This window comes from Meriones unguiculatus, chromosome 9 (genome assembly GCF_030254825.1).
Source record: "Meriones unguiculatus strain TT.TT164.6M chromosome 9, Bangor_MerUng_6.1, whole genome shotgun sequence".
Taxonomy (NCBI): Eukaryota; Metazoa; Chordata; class Mammalia; order Rodentia; family Muridae; genus Meriones; species Meriones unguiculatus.
Genome location: NC_083357.1, coordinates 50714201 through 50722639, shown reverse-complemented (window position 1 = coordinate 50722639; position 8439 = coordinate 50714201). Strand labels below are relative to the sequence as shown.

General features: G+C 46.9%; 1 pseudogene; it reads left to right on the top strand.

The window, feature by feature from the left end:
* Positions 1–7654: 7654 nt before the first annotated feature.
* On the top strand, positions 7655–7707 carry LOC132656724 (small nucleolar RNA SNORA17; annotated as a pseudogene).
* Positions 7708–8439: the final 732 nt, after the last annotated feature.

The window sequence follows — 8439 nt, the reverse complement described above, 5'->3', positions numbered from 1 at the left end:
ACCCAAGGCTCCCCAGGAGGTTTGCACACAAGCTGCCAGTGACCGGGAGAAGAGGGGGTCGTCCACGCCGATGTCGAGCCCTGCACGGTTGCTGTGCCCTCGCTGATGGCACAATAGCTGCCAGAGTGAGGGCTCTGGGTACTGTAGCCCAGCTCACCGAAACTGGTGACTTCTTCCTTTCCTCTCTCTCCTTCTTTGATCAGAGCTTCAATACAATGAATGTCAATTCACGCACATGCACACACCTGCACAGGAACACACATACATACACACACACACACACACACCTGCACAGGAACACACACACACACATACCACACACACACACACACACACACACACACACACACACACCACACACACACACACACCTGCACAGGAACACACACACACACACACACACACACACACACGTATAGAGAATAATGTTTTCTCCATGTGAGCCTGGCTCTGGCTATTGAGGAAAAATGCTTTCCCAAAGGATGAGCTTTCTATATTCCCTGGTACTTTCTTCCTCAGAGAGCAGCCCATGGCTCATAGTCTACCTCCTTGAATCATGTATATATATACACACACATATATGTATATATGAGTATATGTACAGAAATGAGGGTACACACACACACACAAACACACACACACACACATACACACACACACACACACACACACACACACACGACAGAGAGAGTCTCACAGAGCCCAGCATGGCCTCAACATAGCGATGTTGCTGAGGATGACCTTGAACTTCTGATGTTCCTGCCTCTACTCCCTAGTCCTGGGCCTGCTGGTGTTTACTACCATGCCAGGTTGTTGAAGTGCAGGGGCTCAAACCCAAGCTCTCACTCATGGTAGCAATCACTATACCAATTGAGCTAAAGCCTCCCCTTCTGGATTTCTTATTCCCATGTGTTTAGTAATGCCCAAGGACAATGGTGAAAAAGTAATGGCTGTGGTGGGGGTGTGGTTGAAGACAACAGGAAAAGTCAGAGAGGGAAAAAGAGAAACAAAGCCTTCACCTATAAGGGCCCCACAGAAACTTCTTATTTCTAGATGTTACCAGGGTGGACAGAATGGCCACTCTCCTGGGGTCGTGGAAGCTGCTGCTGGAGAAGCAAAGGGCAGATTAAGCCTCTGACACTGCCTGACTGTTTTGGATGACCAACCCACTCTCAGTGGAAACCGTGACTCACCTGAAGACTTCTAGCCAGTTCTGGCAAAGGTCTCTGCGTTCTCCAGGGTCCCCGTATGCTGAGGGGCCCAGCAGGATGGCCTGTTGTGACTATTCTGACCTCTGCTGGGAAACAGAGATGCCATATCAGTGATGGTGGGAGAGACCGCTCAACCTGGTTTCCATTCTCTGCCTCAGAGGTACCAGTTTTAAAGAGAGACACGGTTATTTATTGAACTACGTGTACAGTGAGAAGAGCTAGATAATGGGTTAGATAATGAACAGTGGGGTGGGCGGCAGACACAGATACAGACAGACAGACAGACAGACGCACACACACACACACACACATGAGATCACTCTAGAGTCACTTAATGGATCATTAAACCTGCTGAAAAATATCTAACAGATTCAGTGTTCACTTCAGCCCATTATAATCCTATATCATTTCTGCAAAAGAGCTGCAGACTGCCATACTGCCTAATCCATGGAGCATGACATGCTAATGAGAAAAAGATTTAGAAATGAAGAATTCTCTCTCATACACAGTTTCCCACTTGTTTTTAGAGCTGTGCAGAGCTTGATTCCATCTTAGTCCATGTTCTCTGACATTTCTGTTTTGTTGTTGTTGTTTTGGGTTTTTTTTTTTGGTTGTTGTTTCTTGTTTTTGAGACAGATTTTCTCTGTGAAGCCCTGGCTGTCCTTAGTCTCACTCTGTAGACCAGACTGGCCTTGAACTCAGATCTGCCTGCCCCTGCTTCCTATTGGCTGGGATTAAAGGCATGTGCCACCACTGCCAGGCTTGACATTTCTGTTTGGATGGGAGAAGCAGCGCGAAGGCAAAGAGAAGAGCGCCCAGCACTGTTAGCTTTGCCTTCGGTGTACTTTAATTTCAGTGATGTCTCAACATTTTATTTTGTTTTAGCAATGTTATCTGGGTAAATTAAAGAAAGAAAGGATAAAACGTCCTGCATACACAGAAGAAAGAAGTGTGAAAGATACACATCCAATTATGTAAATAAAGGCGAGCACAGGACCTTTTATACTAGTGACCAAAGTTTTCATGTCAAGTTTTCCACTGAAAACAGCCAGAAACATGGATATTTAAAATGACCCAACAATGTAAAAGACTCAGCATCTCCTGTGCAGGAGTTGTTCTCCGGCCTAAATTGAAGGAACCGTGAGAGTCTCGGCAGGAAGTAGTGGTCTCTGAGAGAAGGTACTGTGCCCATGAACTACTGACCTTTGATGATCAGAACAGTCCGAGGCTGCCTTATGACTTCTGCAGACAGTGCTCTCATCTCTTTTATGGGACTACCATCACGTCAATACCAAATCCAATTAAAATAATAAATTTTATCTATGATGAAGGTATTGACAAGTCATATTCTCAAGCCGTATTTGCGCTTGGTCCCATGTTCTCCCTAGAAAGAAATTTTGTGTGTGTGTGTGTGTGTGTGGTATGAAGAAAAAAGTCATATTTTATTTTTCCCGCACAGAAAATATGTGTCCATGTAGGACACTAGAAACTTGTGCTTTATAGATACTATTTATCAGGGAGAAGAGAAGATAAAACCTTACTATGTCAGAGGATGAAATCTTTATCACAACTTAAGTGTCCAGCCAACAGCTATACCAAATGGGAAAGGAGCATTATGGGGCAATATTGCTTTTGAGTATAGCTACACATCAATTAACAAAATCACACATCGATTAACAAAAAGCTACACCATAAGAAGATTAAGTCTACCCTAGGAGCATGTGGTACCGCATATAGCTAGAATTCAGAGGACAACCTGTGGAATGTAATTTTGGCTTTAGACCCCCACGCACTGCAATCTGTCTCCTATCAAGGACTTACTAGGTGTAACTGTGCTCAGCTTCAAAGAGCAGATGGGACTGGCCAGGTTCGGGGTGATAGGGCTGTTGGCCGGACATTTAATTTGTGATAGAGATTCCATCCCTTGACATGGTAAAGACTAATATTCTCTCTTTCCTGATAAAGAGAAATGATGGTTACACAGCACAAGCCTTTTCGGTGTCCTGTGGGGGCACTTATTTTCCATGTGGAAAAGAGAAAACTTTACCTTTTATTTATGCCACATCAAAAATTCTCTCTAGGGGAAAGCATGGATCAAGTGTGAATAAAGACTTGAAAATATGAAATATCAACATCGCTATCACAGGAAAAGCTTCCATACACAATAATCAAATGTAAAAACAACATAAAACAACTGACAGGTTTGATACATTAAAATTGAGAGGAAACAAAGACAAAGATTCTTAGAACATACATAACCAGCAACAGACTGGTGAATCAAACAAATTACATAAAGAATTTCCGTAAACCAGTGTGAAAGATAAACAACTAAACAAAATAATGGGCTTTAACAGATATCTCAGAACAGAACACTGGCTGACCGATAAACATCCGGTGAGTCGTTAGACTCATCAGGTGCCAGCAAAGCAGCGAGCTAAAGCACACCGAGACGCCAGCGTCACCACCCATCCGTGGACATGAATGTGCAGGAAGCTTGGGTCCAAGGAGGGCACAGAAGGCTGCCTCAAGCCAGAACTGCAGCATTTCTAGGGTTGGAGTGGAGAATCATAGAGGGTTTCTGGAGAATGGCTCCACTTCCTGACATAAAAATGCAACGATTGCCTCACAAGTGTTCTTTCAACGGTATGCATAGAATCCATGGGCTTTCCAAATGAGTATATTATGCAGTGTGTGTGTGTGTGTGTGTGTGTGTGTGTGTATTTAGAAGTCTTTTTACTATAGGGTGGGTGTTGGAGAGGACACTGGAGTAGAAAGGAAGCTATCATAATATGTTAGATCCCATACCTTTGAAATGTTTTTATTTTAATAAACAATATGTGGTTTGAGCAAGTGAGACTGTGATATATTTCACAATGCCCATAGCTGATTGCATCTGTTTTTGGCTGTTTCTGTCAGTTACTTTTATTTTTTTCTCCTCTGGGGTGTTGGGACATTAATAGCGGGTATTTCCCATCTCCTCCTCAGGCTGCAGAAGCCACAAGGGCTGATCCCCCAGAGAGGCAGTGACCAGCTGTGGCTGGGTCAAAGTCCTCCTCCCCCCAGCTGAGAAACCAATTTAGTTGTTCTTAACTTCGTAGCAGACCAGGACTGTACTGACCTCAGGTCGGCAGGGCTGTCTTAGTGTCCCTCCTGAAAGTGTGTTTGGGAGCATCTTGGGTGTCTCCACCAAGGGTGGATATTTTGTCAGTGTTGGTGCTGGGAGCTGTACGGCAGGCAGGCAGTCCTTTGGACATAAGTGTCTGCAGGCAGCCAGATTCCTTAATGCAGAGTTGGACTGTGTGTTGTTCTCTATGTAAGAGCAGCAGGTGACAAAGGAAAGACTGAAGCCTTGGAGGATCCCGAAGCACTTGATTGCAATAGCAGATTTGTTGGCGTAGGCACAAAACCTTTCCGATTGAGAACTTAGAGGGAAAGACACACGTGGGTGTCATAGGTCCCCACAGTGTGCTCGGCCGAAAAGCTTATTCCCAAAGCTGGGCAGAGGTCAATGTAAGCAAGAACGGAAATGCGACCGGAGACTCTCTTGACAAACCTCACAGATGATCCAAATATTCAGCAACATAAATCACAATATAGGCATAGAAGGATGTGCTTTAGCCAGGAAGAAAAGTTCATTTCTTCAGTTCTACTCAGTGGCATACAGAAACTTGCATTCTCTTATGGTGAGTGGAAAGCGTAGAGTGTAAAACCATGGATAAAATTTAATTCTAATTTTGTGGAGGGGAAAGGGTGATCACCAGAAATGAGGGCAGTTTTATGTAACTCCTATTGTATCTTTATATTATCAAGTTTTTCTATAATGCAAGTGCATTGTTTTTGTGTACTGTTTTTTGTTTGTTTGTTTGTTTTGAGACAGCATCTCAGGGAGCTCAGGGTGGACTCTAGGTCTCCGAGTTGACAAGGATAAGCTTGGATTCTCAGTGCTCTTCTCCGTCACTAGCACTGGGATGGGAGGCATGCGCCACCAAGCCAGGTTGGGCTGAAATGCTCTAGTTTTATAAGAAGAGAAAAATTATGTTGTTTGCAGAAAAATGGATGGAAGTGGAGATCATCAGGAGAAATGAAATAAACCAGACTTAGAACGACAAATGTCATGTGCTTTCTTTCCTGTGTGGATTTTGGAGACAGGGAGACATGGCCGTAGAGGGAGACCCCCTGGAAACACAGAAGGAGATCAGGCCAGGGGCAGGAGGGAAAGGGTAAGGAGAGGGTGTATATGAACAAAATGTGTTATGTGCATGTAAGGGAGCTTCCAAATGAAACCCACTACTTCACATATTAATATATGACAATAAAAGATGGAAGAGGAAGGGGAAGCTCAAGAAGGGCCCATAGGCCCTCCTAAAGAACAAGCAGTATTAAGCGCCGTAATCACAATGAGCCAAGCAGGTTAGCAGAACAGTTCCCTTTGCTTCCAGTCTCCAGAGAGGGTGGATGCTGTGCTGTGACTGTTGTAGCACAACCAATGAGAACAAGTCAAAGCTCTCTTTAGAAAGGGCCCCAGGTTGAGGATGGAGGGAGAGACTACTGGGAGAGAATACTGGAATTGGGGGTATCTCAGGAATGAATTAGTATCTAGAGCAATGGAAACTTTCAGGAATCTATGAGGGTAACCCTAGGTAATGCTCCAAACACTGGGGTTATGGAGCCTGGACGGGCCACCTCCTGTAGCCAAGCAAGCCTTCCAGAGGAGGGATTGGGACTCTAGCCCAGACACAGAAGCTTCAACCTTACAATTTGTCCTGCCTACAGATGGGCAGGGGTAAAGCTGTCACAGAAATTGTTGGAGTGTCCAACAATGACTGGTCCAGCTGGACACCCATGAAACCCACCGCTGAAACTGTCTGGAGGACCAGGACCCAGAGGCTGGGTAGCCCAGAGACCTAGAATGGAACCAAACATAACTGGCAAACAAACAAACAAACAAACAAACACTCAATGAATAGAGTCCTAATGCTATTCTGCTATCCTCGTAGACTGGTGCCTAGCCCAGCTGTCATCAGAGAGGCTTCATATAGTAACTGATAGAAACAGATAGGGAGACTCACATCTAAACATTAGGCGGAGCTTAGGGAATCTTGAAGAAGTGGGGAGAAATGAAAGTAGGAGCCAGAAGGATCAAGGACACCACAAGAAAACCCACAGAATCCACTAACCTGTGCTCATGGGGCTCCCAGAGACTGAATCCCCAACCAGGGAGCCTGCATGGGACTGATGTAGGCGCTCTGCACAGATGTTACAGTTGTGTAGCTTGATCTCCTTGGACTCCTGGCAGTGGGAGCAGGGCCTGTCTCTGACTCTGTTGCCTGCCTCTGGGACTCTCTCCTCCCCTACTGGGTTGCCTCCTCCAGCCTTAATAGGAGAGGGGGTGCCTAGGCTCACTGCAGCTTGATATGCCATGTTTGGTTGAAATCCATGGGACACCTGGCCCTTTCCTGGAAAAAAAAAAAAAAAAAGAGGAGGAGGAGTGAATGGGGGAAGGCAGAAGGGAAGTGATGGGGAGGAAGGAGGGGAAATTATGGTTGGGATGTTAAAAAAAAAACATCAAAAATCACTAGGGGAGAGGATGAAAGTGGTGGTGGGGGGAGAAGCTGGGGGAGGGGGAAGGGGAATGGACAGAGGATCATAGTAAGAAAGCAGCCCCATCAAGAGAGGCTCTTTCTTCGTGCTGCCTAGCCAGACCATCTCCTATGTAGTGTTTCTATGTAATCTAAGATGCAGAACCCGCCGTTCAGACACTATCCGGCAAGATGTCTCCTTATCTTTGGTGGCAGAACCCTGTTGACTGTGCCACGGGCTCTGGCTTGGACTCTGGGACTGTCTCAGTGTCTAGCTTGTTGGGGTCTCTGTATTCCTGTTAGGTGATTGCCCCTGAGGCTGCTCGCTGTGCTGTCCGCCTGCCGTCTCCGTGCAGGCGTCTCCTCAGTGCATTGCTGCTGCTATGGCTGCGAACCAGGGTGAGCTGGCACAGCAACTCTGGGGCAGCTTTGTGTGAAACACAGCTCTATCTGCTTCCCCCTCGTTATTCAACGTGCCGGGTTTTGTTCGTTCATAGTTATGTGCTTGGTTTGTTATTACTTTTTTCCTTTAATTTTTTTTTTTTTTTTGTCTGCAGGTCACTCCAGCCAGGGGTGCAGGTAGGAACTGCAGATCTTCAGCTCTACCTCAGTTCCTCAGGCTCATCCCCAGTGCAGACTGCACGCTGCAGCCTTCCTTCCCCTCTGCCCTCACCACACAGCTCCTTCCCCTCCTACCTTCCCTCTTTTCACTCATTGCTTAATCCCAACTCCAACAGGCATCCCCCGGGAGCCCGCAGGCCACTCTGGCCAGCTAAGCAGATAGGTTAACTGCAGATCCTCATCTCTCCCTCCACTCCTCCAGGTCCAGGCTCATCCCCAGCTCTGTAGCAGACCTTCTGCTGTGGCTACGTCTATTTCAGTGTTCTGACCTGTGAACATCTGAATGATTAGCGGCCTAACATTCCCTGAAAAAAAGTGAGCCTGAGGTGACCACCAGTCCAGTGCCAGGGAGCCCTGGACAGGGAGTTAGCCTGAAACAACCACCCGTTTGGCACCCTGCAGGCCCGGCTGGGCTCCCGAGGCAGGAAGCGAGTCAAAGACTAGAAGAACCCCACCTAGGACCTTGGGCCCAGACGGGAATGAGGTCGTGATTGATAACCCTGCCATGAGGCCACTCAGGTAGGCCCAGGCAAGGAGTGACCCAAGACAATCACCAGATTGGCACCACAGAGCCTGGACAGGGAGATAGCCCGAGATGACCACCAGTCCTAGAGGGGACAAGAACACCACAAGAAGACCAACAGAGTCAACTAACCTAGGTCCAGGGGTACTCATGGAGACTGAAGCACCAACCAAGGACCATGCATGGACTGGACCTAGGCCCCCTTCACATGTATGATATCAGAAGATGGAAAGATCACCCACGCTCATGGATTAGTAGGGTTAACAGTAGCTGAAGGGCAGCTTAATCTTCATGTGGGTTCTGTCTCTGACATGGACTCTGTTGCCTGTTTCTCAATCACTTCCCCCTGGAGGGGCTGCCTTGCCCCGCCTCAGTGGAAGAGGATACTCTCTGTCCTGATGCAACTTGATGTGCTGGGGTGGGTTGGTAGGAGATGGCTGTCCTTGTCTGAGGAGTAGGGGAAGGGGGTTGGGGGAAGAGGGAGAGGGAGTAGTCCTGTGAGGAG